Consider the following 13,803-nt stretch of genomic DNA (forward strand, 5'->3'; position numbering starts at 1 on the left):
GGGGCGGGGTCGACGAGCCCTGGGGAGGGGGAGGGGCGGGAGATGGGCTCCTGGGGAGGGGGCGGGGCCGGCCGGGCGGTGATGTGTGCGGGTTCCTGGAGGCCGGGGCCTTGTGCTTTGGAGCTTGGGCGGCTCTTGTGTCCCCGTGTGTCCTTTCTCTGCCCTGTCCTTGGGCCCCCCAGCCCTCCTGCTCTCACCTGCGGGAATTAATCAGCTCTGGAGTGCTCAGTGAAATAAAATGTTATAAACATCCTTTGGTTGTGGAGAAGGTGGGGTTTGTGAGAAATCACGCTGTGCTGTTGGTTACAACTTAAAATCCAAACCAGATGACCTTTAACATCACCTTTTTTTAAAAGAAAGGAAGCACGTGACAAGTCATCTGACCGACCCGACGCAGGACCAGGAGAAGGCTGAGAGGGAGACGAGGACACCCGAGCCTTCCCCCAGGAGGAAGGGGCGTAGGGGCGGGGCCTCGGTGTGCCGCGGGCCTCCACCCCTCATTTCTGTCTCCCCAGCCGGACAAGGGTTGTCTGGGCTCAGCGCTCCTGTCCTAGAGCCCCTAACCCACGTGTGTCTCCTTGCAGCTCTGTGCAGCAGAGTCCCCGAGACCCTTACCCCACTGTTTGGCACCGAGTAGTGGTGTCATGTCAGCGGTGTGACCCCTGGGAGCTTGCGCCCCTCCCGGTGGGACAGGCCCGTGAGGGCCCACTGAGTTCTGCCTGAAGCTCGTGGACCAGTGGCAGCACTCACTCACGTTAGGGTGATTATCCCCCACGTTGGTCCCAACCAACGTAAATTTATGACCGAGTTTATAGCTATCACTGCCGGCACAGATTTTCTCTTGCCCCAAACCAAGAATATTCCACAAACTAACAATTAAAACAAAGCCAAACTTATTCTTTAGATTTTTAAAGCATCACTTTAAATGTAATTTTTCCTTAACCTGTGTCAGTATTTGCAAAGCCCTTATATGGGTTGAAACTCTTAGGTAAGATGGGTAAAAATGCAACCTTATTTACAGTGGCATATTAGGACTAGCTTATTTTAAACAAGTTGGTAGAAAGCCTCAGAGTAGTGGGGCTCCTGGGTGGCTCAGTAGGTTGAGTGTCTGAGTCTTGATCTCAGGATCATGAGTTCAAGTTCAGCTGCTGGGCTCCACCCTGGATGTGAAGCCTACTTTAAAAAAACAAACAAGGGGCGCCTGGGTGGCGCAGTCGGTTAAGTGTCCGACTTCAGCCAGGTCACGATCTCGCGGTCTGTGAGTTCGAGCCCCGCGTCAGGCTCTGGGCTGATGGCTCGGAGCCTGGAGCCTGTTTCCGATTCTGTGTCTCCCTCTCTCTCTGCCCCTCCCCAATTCATGCTCTGTCTCTCTCTGTCCCAAAAATAAATAAAAAACGTTGAAAAAAAAAAAATTTAAAAAAACAAACAAACAAAGCCTCCTAGTAGCTCCCGGAATACCTGCAGGCTTTAGAGCCACAACCCTCAGCAAGCAATGGGAGGAAGAGGTAAGAGGTCATACATGGTGTCCCGTGCCTCCACAGCACATGACATCGGAACTGGGCTTGGTTGCCCTGTCTTGCTTCCTGCATATCTCTTGCTGCCAGAAATTTACTTTTCATTGCCTTTCCCCTAATAAAAATTTGGTGATAATCTGCTTTTTGTAAACATTCAGAAACGTCAGAACATTGCAAGCTTCAGAAATGCAGGGTTGAGGCTGGGTAAGGGCCTGAGATTAATCCCTTCCTGGATGGCAAGATTCTCAGCAGAGAGCATGCCCTGGGGACTGTCCCCTCTCCACACCAGAGGGACAGAGGGAGGACTTGGGGCAGATTGAAAAGATAAACAAAGTCACAGGACACCTGAGGGGAGGCAAACTTTTGGCTCACCAGCTGACCTTTTCCTCTACTTTAGTTGCTGTTTGTTCAGACTAATTGGTGGACGCTGGTTGTATCCAGAAGACTTGATGCCAGTTTCCAGGGCCTTCAAATATGGAAACTGCCCAATAGCCTCTACCATGCTGGTGTATGGGGCAGATAAGTGGCGAGGTCTGAGCCCCAGACTCAGGAGTCTGCCTGCAGAGTGTCAGGGGAGGGTGAGTTCAAGCTCCAACAGCAGCCAGACGTCCCCCACAACCCCGGCAGGATGAACCCCAACACAGCTCCAGCTGGACCTGCCAGGACCATGGGCCTGCTGGGAGGCAGGGACCCGCCGGGCACTGGGGAAGGAGACTGGCTGCCCTTGGTGGCCAGGGCCCCTGGATGGTAAACGTGTTCTCCAGGGAGCAGCCAGCTGCCTGAATGTTCGGCCTGCGCTGTTGCTGTGTTTTAAGTCTGCTTGGGACTTGTGTTGGTTTAATGGCTCATTAAGGGGTTGCAGCCCATACTTTTTAAACAAAGTAACTTACTAGACATGGCCTAGTGTGGATATGATCATGTCAGTTCCATTGTCAGCAGCCTGACTTCCTGGAGTTGAGACCTGTTGGGGTTCTATTGCCTCAGTAAGGATTCTGGCTTATGTTTTCATCCCCTCCACTGGGTAGGCCACTGGGTACAGGGTCAGGGTGCCCTAGACCCCATTGCTGTCCCCCACAGCCACAAGCAGGGGCTGGCCAGTGGGTGATGTGAAATCTGGAACGGCACCCTGTTAAGGGGAATCTTCTCCCCCAGCGGCTCTCAGCTTTCCCTTGGGGCGCTGCTCCCCGCCCCCCTCAGCCATGCTTTCTGGGAGTGACCCCACTCTTACTGGTGAAGGGGTGAAGGGGCAGAGTGCCCTCACAAGGAGGATAAGGGGTAGACTGGGCTAGACTCTGTCCCACAGAGTCAGAAAATCATATTACGTGGAGGAGGGGCTGAGCAGCCCTATATGACCCTGCAGGGAAAATCAAGACCCCACTCAACACCTTAGCCATAGAGCACACAATGAATGTTTTCTGAGGAATAACTAATGCGTGGAAGCCATTTTGTTGTACCAGTGTGCATTGTTCTGAAATGGACCAGGTTATCAGGAACTCTGGAGAGAGACCGAGAATCCCATCAACTAAACATTTTCTAATGCCAGGCACTTTACAAATATTGTCTCATGAAGGCCTAGCATACATGATTGACCTGAACCCAGAGTCTGGACTCATTCACCGGACTGGCCGCAGGAAGCAATGAGGTTCCCACTAGAAGCTGCATTCAATTAACAGCTGAGCACACATCTGGAGTGGATTTGATGCAAGCATTTGAGTATCACATAGAGTGTTTGTCTTGGCCTGGGTGCCCATCCCCTTAGCCCAGAAAGCAGAGCCCGAGTTGGGGCCTTTGCAGTGAGGGCTTTTGTTCCCAAGAGGCTGGGGGCAGGGGTGTGGGGCTGGGAAGGAGAGGGAGCCAGAACCAGTGTGCTCTGTTGATGGGGTCCCCATTGTGGGCAGCTGGAACTGGAACCCTGAACCTTCCCAGACCACTGGAGAATTATCCACCAGAGCTCGAAGGAGAGAAGCCTTCACCCTTGGTCCTGTCATCTGGGGTCGCCCCTTGGGGCATTCACTCCCCTGCACTTGTGGGTGGTAATGTGGGATCCCACAGGTATCCCCTAGGGCACGGCCAGGTGAGGCTTGTCCAGAACTGTGTGCCGTGGGCCTGGCTGGAACCAGAGTATGAGAAAGTCTGAGCAGGAGGCCAGAGGAGGCTGACATGAGATTGGAAAAGCAGAAGGAAACTTAATGTAGGGCCTCCAACTGCCACCATCAATGAGCACATGTGTATGATTCTGGAGTGATTTCAGCCATCTGCTCTCCAGGTTCTGGGTAACTCACAGGTGGGTGGCAGGTGCCTGTGGGAGGTGTGTGCACAGCACGGGTGTTAGTGCTTGAGCACCCTGAGTGTGCGAAAGGCCAGGAAAGGCCAGTTACACGTCCTCCTCCTAAGTTTTAGTAGGAAAATGTCATCTGTAGGAGAAACGGCTTGGTTAAGTTCATAGAACCTGGAGAACAGGAAAGCCAGAGGCTTCAGGATGACTTCAGCCTTTTGAGTGAGGCCTCACAAAAAGTGGCTAATGTCAATGACAAAGCCAGGGGGCTGCTGGGAGCCTGGCCAGGGTGTTAGCCAGGAGCCTCCCTCAGCCTGCCTCAGCACCTGTCCCCGGCAGCTCATGTAGGTGAGGGCCGCATGGGATCTGACACCCATTGCATCCTTTACAGCTAGAACAAAGCACGGGTGCTCTTGCAATGTTCTTTTATCCACTGCCATCCCGTCTTATGGGAAAGGCCATATTCACGGTGGCCAGGCATGTGGGGGCCACGCTGGGACTGTTTCTGGGCTGGGCCACTTCTCGGCCAAGTGGCCCTGGGCCATGGACACAGTCTGAGCCACTGTGCCTGTGTGAGCATCCATTTCTCATACAGCCCAGGCTGTAGCCTCAGGCTCGGAGTGCCCAACAGGGCCAATGCCTACCCCACACACCTGCTGTGCCTCCTGGGTGTCCCACACCAGGGTCCAGCCCCAGGAGCTGAAGACCCCACCCTGCACCTTCTCACCCACTATTTGCAGACCATTCCACCTGCACAAGCCCCCCCTGCAGAGCCTCTGAGCACCTCATCCTAACCCTCATCCTCAGTTCAGCTCGCGGCCTGTGGGCCATGGGGCACACCTTCCTCTGGGTCTCCTGCTTCCTGCCCTTGTGCCACGTGGCCCCTTCCCACCCTGAAGCTAATTCCTACTTGTCCTTCAAAGCTGAGAGTGCTGTCACCTCTCTGTGTCCTTCTTCAGTGCCCCGTGGCCCCTGAATAGATAGCACCATCGTAACACATCACAGAGCCCTCCTTTCATTTCTGGGGACTGTTGGCTCCTGGGGAAGGGGCATGTCTCTGGCTTCAAATCCCCAATGTGTCCTGTGCCAGCAGCTGGCCGATGCTGTCAAAGATTGAAGGACCAAATGTCATAACATCCACATGATCCACATCCTTGATTTATAACTTCTCTGTTCCATGGGTGAGAGTCTGCTCCATCACACAAAAAGTATTAAAAGATACTTTTCAAAAAAGTAAAATTATGAGTCATCCAAATACAAAATGAACACGTGTCAGGATTTTAACTCATCAATAAATGGGGAAACCAGTAAGATGTTAAGCCTGATCAAACGTAAAATCTGAATATGGACACATGTAGACACAGTCAGGAAGGGAGTGCACTCACATCACACTGGGGAGCACCCACTGGGCATTGACCCCAGTCAGTGCTTGGAATGATCTCTTCCACAGGGTGGAAATCAACTGCATCTCTGTGGACAAGATTCCTCTGCATCACATTGTTTTTTTCTAGGCTTAGGGAGTTGTTACATCACTCTATCAGAGATAATGCAAGGTGCTGACCACTGCAGAGCCAGGAGACCCAGCACTGACCAGGCTTTCCACTGGAAGGGTGCCCAGCCATCTGTTTGTCATTTTAATGCCATTTACACTTTTTCCTGGTAAAGGCGCCACACAAACGCCTACTATATCACTTGGTGGGACCGAGCCCTGCAGCAGAAGGAAAGCACACATCTTTCCTCCTGAGGAGAGGTGTGCTGGGACCCCAGGGGAAGCAGGGCACTGTGGGATTGGGACCCTGCGATGCTCTCCCCTGAGGAGAGTTTGGGGGAGGTGGGGAGGGAACCCCAGCCATCCCAGCTCACATCCAGGCCTCCTGCCGTGCAGGCCAGACAGGCACAGTGGTGCTGCTCACACACAGGTCACCAGCACTCGCTGGTAGGGGACAGCGTCCAGCAGCCAAGGAATAAGTGGCCTGTATTTGAATCCCTGATGGGGACAGCTGTCACCTGGTCCCCTAGTGCTGCCTCCCTGAATCATGAGATCTGACACTGGATCTCAAAGCTTCCTTAGCTGGATTTTGTTGAGAGACACTCCTACATGGATCCCTCGGGCTCGACCTCACCCAGCTGGGCATGCCAAGAATGTAAAGCTTGGCATGCTCCTTACCTGGGCCGATACACGAGCAGCCGGGAGGCGTGAGGGAATGTTGCCGTCCAGGAGGGAGGCCTGGCTTGCTTGCTGCCTGCTGTAAAGAGAGGCCCTCTCCTGGTGAGGACCCCTGCCCACACAGCGTCTCTTGGGTCTGGGAGAGGGGCTCGGGGAACCCATGCACACATGCTGACCCTCTAGCCACTGATTTTGCTGTGAGGAATAAACCTGTTTATCTCCTCCTGGGAGCCCCATATCTTCTGTGAGCATGTGAGTATGTGGCAGGCTATCTCGGCAGCCCCAAGTGGAGGAAGGCCTCCCATCTTGCTCAGTCCTGCGGCGTCTGGTGGACACTGTGGGGACTGGGGCCTTGTGCTCACACCTGCTGGGCTTGGCTGCTTTGACTGCCTCTCTCACTCCAGGTACCTGGCCTGGGGACCCATCTAGCTTGAGGAGGCCTAAGCTAGAAAAGCAACAAGGAAAATCAACATCCCAAACCCCAGCACGTGAAAGATGTGTCCAAACACCAACACATTTTTATACTTTCACGTTTCAGCCCCCCAGGCTCATGGCCCCAGAGACCCCACCGCTCTGCCCCCAGCACTGTCTCTCCTTTAAGTTGCTGCCTCCGTGGGGGCAGGGACAGGGTCTTTTTGTCCACTGCCAACTCCCTGCGGCTGGCAGAGTCCAGTGACCACGTGAGTCAGCTGCTGGTGCAGGGCCAGGGCGGGGAGGCTGGGAAGGGGCCTGGGGCTGGCTCTCCAAGCCTGCAGGGTGGACACAGATACCGCTCCAGGGCAGGCTTCGGGTCCGGGCCGTTCCAGCCCCTCAGCCCGTGACCCATGGTCAGACAGGAGAGTTCCCACTTGCAGGGGGCTCACATGTGTGAGCTACACATCTACATGTAGGTCTAGTTAGGGACTTAATATTATCAAAATGACTCAAGATGTTCAAAATACCTTTTACCTCAGTTTTACACGGTAGGTATAGAAATCACCAAACAGCAGGTGTATACTGTCTGAAATAGACTGCTGGTTTGGATTATGTGGTTATTTTGATGAATGTGGACAGTAAAGTCAGGTAATAATTCAGGCTTTCTCAGAATTACATTGTCTAGTTTGATGACCCACAGGAAGGGCTGTGCCCTGCCCCCCCCCCCCGCTCCCCCTCCCCCCGGGCCGGATTCAGCCTCTCACGTGTTTGTTGGGGGCTGCAGAGCATTTTGGACATCAGTGTATGGATTCTGGACCACATGGTAACCCTGAGCTCATGCCGTCTCCTCCTGGGGACCTCACTGGGGCCTGAGTGAGGGCTGTTCTCTCCTGCCAGGCTTCACAGTTCCCTGGGCAAATAAATGCCACAATATCGAAGCTGCACTTTGCCCTTTGCTCCTCAGTGGGTCCCCGAGAACCTGTGGCCTCATGCGGCCACTGTCACCATTGCCCATTCCGAGCTCAGGCCCAGTGTTCCTGGGTAGAGCCCTTCAGCTCTCTGTAAGAGAGCTTGGCTACACTTACGTACACATTTTAAAGTTTTAATGTTCTATGAAAATAGAGCTTTAAGCAAATAGGGACAAGTGTAATTTTTTTAAAGCAAACACTCAAATACAAGAGTCTTTTAGAACACATCTTCTGAGAATGAGCCTGGCATTTTTTCCATGGCTTACCACACCTGCGGCGTGGCTGCTGCGCTTTGTGAGCTAACGATACCGAAGAGTGAGAAATGATAACCGGCAACACGGGCATCCCCAGATGTGGGAGGAGAGGGTGCTTGCCCCTCAACACTGGCTCCACAGCCTGTCATAGCCTGAAGGCACAGGATAGCCATTCTACAGGTCCACCCAAGCAGACTGGCCAGGAGTGTGTAAACTTGGTCCATTAAATGAAATTAGAGGCACTGATGATGAACTTCCTGCTGGTGCTCCCTGCCTTTCAGGTTTCTTGGCACTGGCTTCTGGATTTGGTTGACGAGTCCCTGCCGTCTGCAGAGCCCCCAGTGCAGGAGGCAGCCCGGGGGCTCTGAGGAGCTGTGCAGGCACGAAACCAGGGCCACGAACAGGTGAAGAGTTCACCCATGCGGCCTCACTCTTGGCTCACAGGCCCTGTGTCCCCTGGAGCTGAGGGAAGTGCCGGTGGCCACTGGCCCTGGCTATGTCCAGGTGAACTGGGAGCTGCGCAGGGTGCCTTCTGGGTCCTCCCTTGTACCTGCTCCCTGGAATGGACTGGAGGGGCCGGGCCTCAGAGAGACATTCCCCAACCTCGGGGCACCAGCACAGTGGCCACAGGGCAGCAACATCTACAGCCAGGTCTGGCCCCCCACAGAGAGCCAGGCGGTGCCAAGGGGCACTGTGGTGAGGGGCTCTGGGTCAGCTCTAGGCCCCAGCCTGCTCATCACAATCTCCCTTTACCTTCATGTCCTTGCCTCCAAATTGGAAACAGTGATGTCTGCAACCCAAGTGGGTGTAGGGCTGGGAGATCATAGGGGAGCAGAGAAAAACTGCCAGACTGTAGCTCAGCTCTGCTGGAATCCATGTGAGGCCCTGTGGGAGCCATCAGGGAGGAAGGTCAGCTGGATGGAGAAGGTTTAATGTCTGGGACACCCAAGGTGACATTCTCATGCAGGGCCAAATCTGGTGGTCAGATTTGATGTTGACATCACTCTGTGGCTTTGCCCATATGTGAATCTGGAAAGCCAGGACTCCTGGCTGAAGTGTTTTGAACTGGCTTAAAAACATGGTATCGGCTGGTCGCTGGTGCCCATGGCCACTGATGTTATCAGGGAACAGAGCCCTGTGTCTGCTGGTGCCAGCCCCTGTGGGCAGGCGGGGGCCCCACTCTGCCCTGGAGGCCTTACTGTGGCCGGGGGTGGTAGAGCTTCCTGCCAGCATGGCCTCCCAGGGCCGGCGGCCTTCTTCCTCCAGCTTCAGTGGAACCTACCTTAACCAATTCATTGTGGCGCACCCACAACGTCCCAGTTTTAGCCCTCATAGTCTTGAGTCCCAAAGGCCTCTCTGTCTTGGAAAACTAGGATCGTTGGTCACAGAGCCCCAGCACGAACTGGTGGCCAGGGCTTGGGGGGACATGGGACTGTGTGATGTCCCCAGAGAGAGCAAGGGAACCCCTTGGAGAGGGAGGGTGCTGGGTGGACAGGACTACGCCTGCACAGGCCCCCGGCAGGAGGGAGTGAGGACTCTCTGACACCCCAGGGTGTGGAGGGTACGGCCTCTTCTGCTCAGCTCACCTGGGAGTTTCCTGGCTCCGGCAGCCTTGGCGACTGTGGGCAGTAGTAAGGCTCAGACTCCTGATTGGGGCTGTCATCACCTCCACGGGGCCTGCCTGCCTGGCTGTGCCCCAAACTGTAGATACCTTGCTTTACCAAGCACACCGTTGGAGGCAGATGTGATCCTCCCATCTGAGGATCTCAGCGACCCCCCACCCTGAAATGTCACCACACTGCTCCTTCCTGTGGTTGGGAGATTTCCTCCTCTGCATTATCTATAAATCTATCACGAGATGCATTCTTTCGTACTAAGAACGTCAGCAGTAGAGCTGGTGGGGGTTACTCGGTCTCAGCTTGGACGTCACTCTGTTGCCCTTCTGCTACCCTAGAGCCCTACACGCTCTGTGTGTCCAGGTCAGGGGGCCTCTGGAACTAGAACCGGCTTTCCCAGGGAGTGGCTCCTGAATCCTAACTGTGGAGGGGGGTGGTGGTGCGGGCCGACAAGAAGGGGTGGCATGGAGCTCTGGCGCGGTCACCCGCTGTCCCTCACCAGATTATGCGCTGGAGAAGTGTTAACAAAAAGTGGTAGAATGCCATGTCTACTGGGATGGGGTTGCAGGCATCTGATACTCCTGACATGGGACCCTTGGGACCCCCCCGCTGATACTCCCGACACAGGACCCTCTGGACGCCCCGCTGCCAGGGTGGCTATTTTCACCCTGTGGACACCATGAGCCCCACTGACAGCACCGGCCTCTCCTGGGGCCCTCGCACGTGCTGACCAGGCCTGATCCCCTACCTGGCCCCTTTGTTCTGCACATTTGAAGTTGCCCTGGAGGTATTTGCTGCACCATCCAAACCTCTTCTCAGTGAAAGAGGCACTGGGAAAGGCCTCAAGCCAGCTGCGAGCAGAACTTTGGTCCTTTTGGGAATGGGTGGGGTTAGGTTAGGCTGGCTCAGCTCAGATTTAAAATGACAAGAAACAGACCCACGACCTCGGAGTGCGGGCAAGGCAGACGGTGACCTGTAGCCTCCCCAGGGCCATCTGGGGGACAGTTATTTTTGCTGTTTGAGGTTTTGTACTTCCTGCTTGGACATTTTTGGAAGCACAGGAAACACATGGGGTTTAACTACAGAAAGGAAAGTGCCTCCAAATCTCCTTCCATGGGGAGTGTGCCCGTGGGGACCAGCCTTTCCACATGGGCGGTGGACAGCAAGGCCCCGGGGCACAGGGCCGTGTTCCCCGCAGTGGAGCTGGGAGCCAGGGCGTGAGCCGGGCTTGCCCGCCAAGCTGTCTGCAGCACGCCCTCGCAGTGGGAGCTGGTGATGGGGTCTTGCCTGGGCTCCCGTGAGAAGCAGAGAAGACCCTTCCCTGGAGGGTGCCGGAAGCAGTGTGTGGTGGCTGTGCTGCCTTTGCCTCCTGAAAAGCCTACGCGAGTGCCGGCTTGCGCCCTGGGGCGCTGACCATGAGCTGGGGCCCAGACGAGGGCCCGTCCCTCTCCCCACCTCCCAGCCCTGGCTTGCTGGAACACCAGTCAGCACGGTGGCTTCCCCCCTCCTGCCTGAGTCGGGGGAGGAGGTGCCCAAGGCCGGAGGTGGCCCTCGAGTTACACTGCAAGGTGGATTCGCACTTGTAGGAGACGGCACAGAATGTGGGGTCGGGTGATGTGGGGGACATGGCCCCACGTTGGCCATGAGAAGTAGGTACCCAATGGCCATGGGAATGCTGTGCAGGACACCCCCCCCCCCCAGTCCCCCAGTCCCCCAGGGGGACTTTCACGTGGCTGTCTGCTGGAGTTCCAAGTCCTGTTGAATGCCTCCTATGTGTAGATGTTGTAGCAGGTTTTTGGGGCCCACAGATGAGAAAGACACATCTGACTCCAGGAGCTGCAGCCTGGGCAGGGCTGATGCCACCCAGCCCAGCCCAGTCCAGCCGGTCAGCGCCTCCCTGACCACCACCCTGAGGATGGCAGTGTGGCCTCCCTCACGGGCAGGCTGGGCCAAGACAGAATCTTTGCAGGGAGGGGGTAGTGGGGGCTGGGGAGGGCCCAGTAGGTTCTGTGCCCCAAGGGCCTCCTCACGTCCCTGCCTGCACCCTGCCTGTGGTCGCAGGGCTCTGGGGGCCTGGAGACCCCAGGAGGGGTCAGGAAGGACTGTGGGTGGGCAGGCTGGGTGGTTGCCAGGACAGGAGACTGTGAATATTCAGAGCTGGTCACCCAGGGAGATGGCAGCCGCTCCGCCCGCCCTCAGCTGGGCTTGAAAAGAAGTGAGAACAGACGGAATTCAGAAGTGCCCACAAAAGGGCTTCCTGTCGACACCAACAGACTTCAACTCCTTTCTCCTCCACCCCCCTCCCCAGCCCCGCACTGGCGCCGTGGCCGTGCTGCATCCCCCAGGGTGACAACCAGGCCACGAAAAGAAAGTCGAACCCCTGGCCCCCAACCTTATGATTTGTTTTTTTTTTTTTAAACTGGGTTTGAAATCCAGATCCTGCCTCACAGGCACCAGCGCCGGCCTGGAGGGCCCTGCGAGCTCCCTGCAGACTTCCTGCTGCAGGTTCAGGGGGACACCGTGGACACCCCTCCATAGCTTCCTGAGTGCCACACGGACTACACACACACGTGCACAAATGCGCACACACACGCACTACCCACACGATCATCCATGCACACGCACGCACGTGACTACAAGCTCCTGCATGTACGCATGTGGATGCATATGTGCACACACAACACGTGTGCACACACACAGATACACGCACGCGCGCACACACACGCACAAGGCATGTACCCGCACACACGCACCACACTCACACGATCATCCACGCACACGCACACACATGAATATACGCTCCTGGACATGCACATGTGGATGCATACGTGCATACACACACGGCACGTGTGCACACACAGATACACACACACACGCACCACCCACACGATCATCCATGCACATGCACACACATAAACACCTGCCTGCACATGCACATGTGGATGCATACACACACACATGATGCATGTACACACACAGGTACACGCACACACATGCACAACACACATTCACTCACAAGGCATGTACACACACATGTTCACATGCCCAAGACGTGCACACACACACCTGCAACACGAAGGGGACGGAGACCCACCGTTGCAGGACAGGACCAGGATGAAGGGGAAATTGCTCTTTTTCCTCTCAGTTCCTCTGGCACAATGGATTTTTTCCCCAATAAGTTTATTTACCCTCCTGGTTAAGGAACATGACTGACAACATTTTCATGAGCTCTCTAGGCTTTTCTATGTCACTTCCTCATGACACAAAGCTGGCACACAGGTGGCTGCTCAGGGTCGAGGGGTTCGTGGGAAGGCAATGCACCCACAGGCATGAGCAGCAGGACTCAGGCATCCCCCCCCCCCCCCCCAACACACACACTCTCCACTAGAACAGATGCCAGCAGTTCCTGCGGCCACTGCTGCTCAGGGTTGAGCGGTCAGGACTGGACGGTGGAGGGGACAGAGGGAGGGAGCTGTCTGTGCTCCTGAATCACAAACAAAAATGGGAACTACACCCACCCTTTGGCCATGCATGCTCCACCCGGGCCACCCACAGCCCCTGTGGGGTCCATACTGTGCTTTCATCAAGTCCATTTACAGGTGGGGAACTGGTGGATTGAAGCAAGGATTGCCTTCCTCCAATAACACACACAGAATGTGCTGGAGGTTGTGGCGGACGCCACATCCCCATCTGCCCCTGATGCTTCAGGCACCATTGGATCTGCTGGATCACGCGGCCCAAGTGACAGAGCAGCTCAAACAGCAGCCTGGACCTGCCCCAGGGCCTTCTCGAAACGAGCAGACTTTTAGCCCTTCAGTAAATTGGCTGGAGTAACACACTCAAAGGAGGAATATGTTGCCTCCCAAAGCTAGAGACCTATTAGTGTTGTGCCTCTTTCTTGGTTGCAGGGGGTGCCAGCTAACCCTTTACCTCGGAAGAGATATCTCCACGTGCCCCACCCGTCTGGACTCCTAGAAATGTCACCGAGGAGGGAGGCCCCTGAATTACTGTTGGACTTATTTCCTGCCTCTGTCATGCAGATATCCTACCGGTAAGTCTAGAGTTGCTGCCAGTACGTTATCGGTATCATGGACAAGGGTGAGATCTTGTGGAAGGGAACAGCGATCGAGGTCCCTGGGAAATAAATTATGACATAGGGCTGGAGAGTTGAAGTTACCCCGAGGTTGCACAGTGAAGGTGCACGTCTGGCCTTGCAGCTGAGAGCAAGCTTCTCCTGGGGCCTTGCAGGCATGGGTGGACAGACAGGCATCTCCCCAGGGCAGTAGCTGTACTCCGGGTACCTGGGTTGTGTTAATTTGCTCAAGCGATGAAAGTGCAGCCAGGGCAGCAGCTGCCACTGGGGCAGCCACCACCCAGCTGAGCTGACGATGGCCCTCTGTCACTCTCCAGGACCCTCCTGCACAGGCCAAATAGGGGGAACCTGCACCATCCACATCCTCGATGGTGGCACTAATCTCGAAATCCTTCCAGGAGTATGGGCTGCTTTGGGCTTACTCTTTTCCCAGTAGAGATGATTCTAGTGGCCCTACTTGGCCTTTCCCTCCCAAATAGGCCTCACTACACAGGTCTGGGAA

The sequence above is a fragment of the Panthera onca genome, chromosome E1 (assembly GCF_046562875.1).
Source record: "Panthera onca isolate mPanOnc1 chromosome E1, mPanOnc1 haplotype 2, whole genome shotgun sequence".
Classification (NCBI taxonomy): Eukaryota; Metazoa; Chordata; class Mammalia; order Carnivora; family Felidae; genus Panthera; species Panthera onca.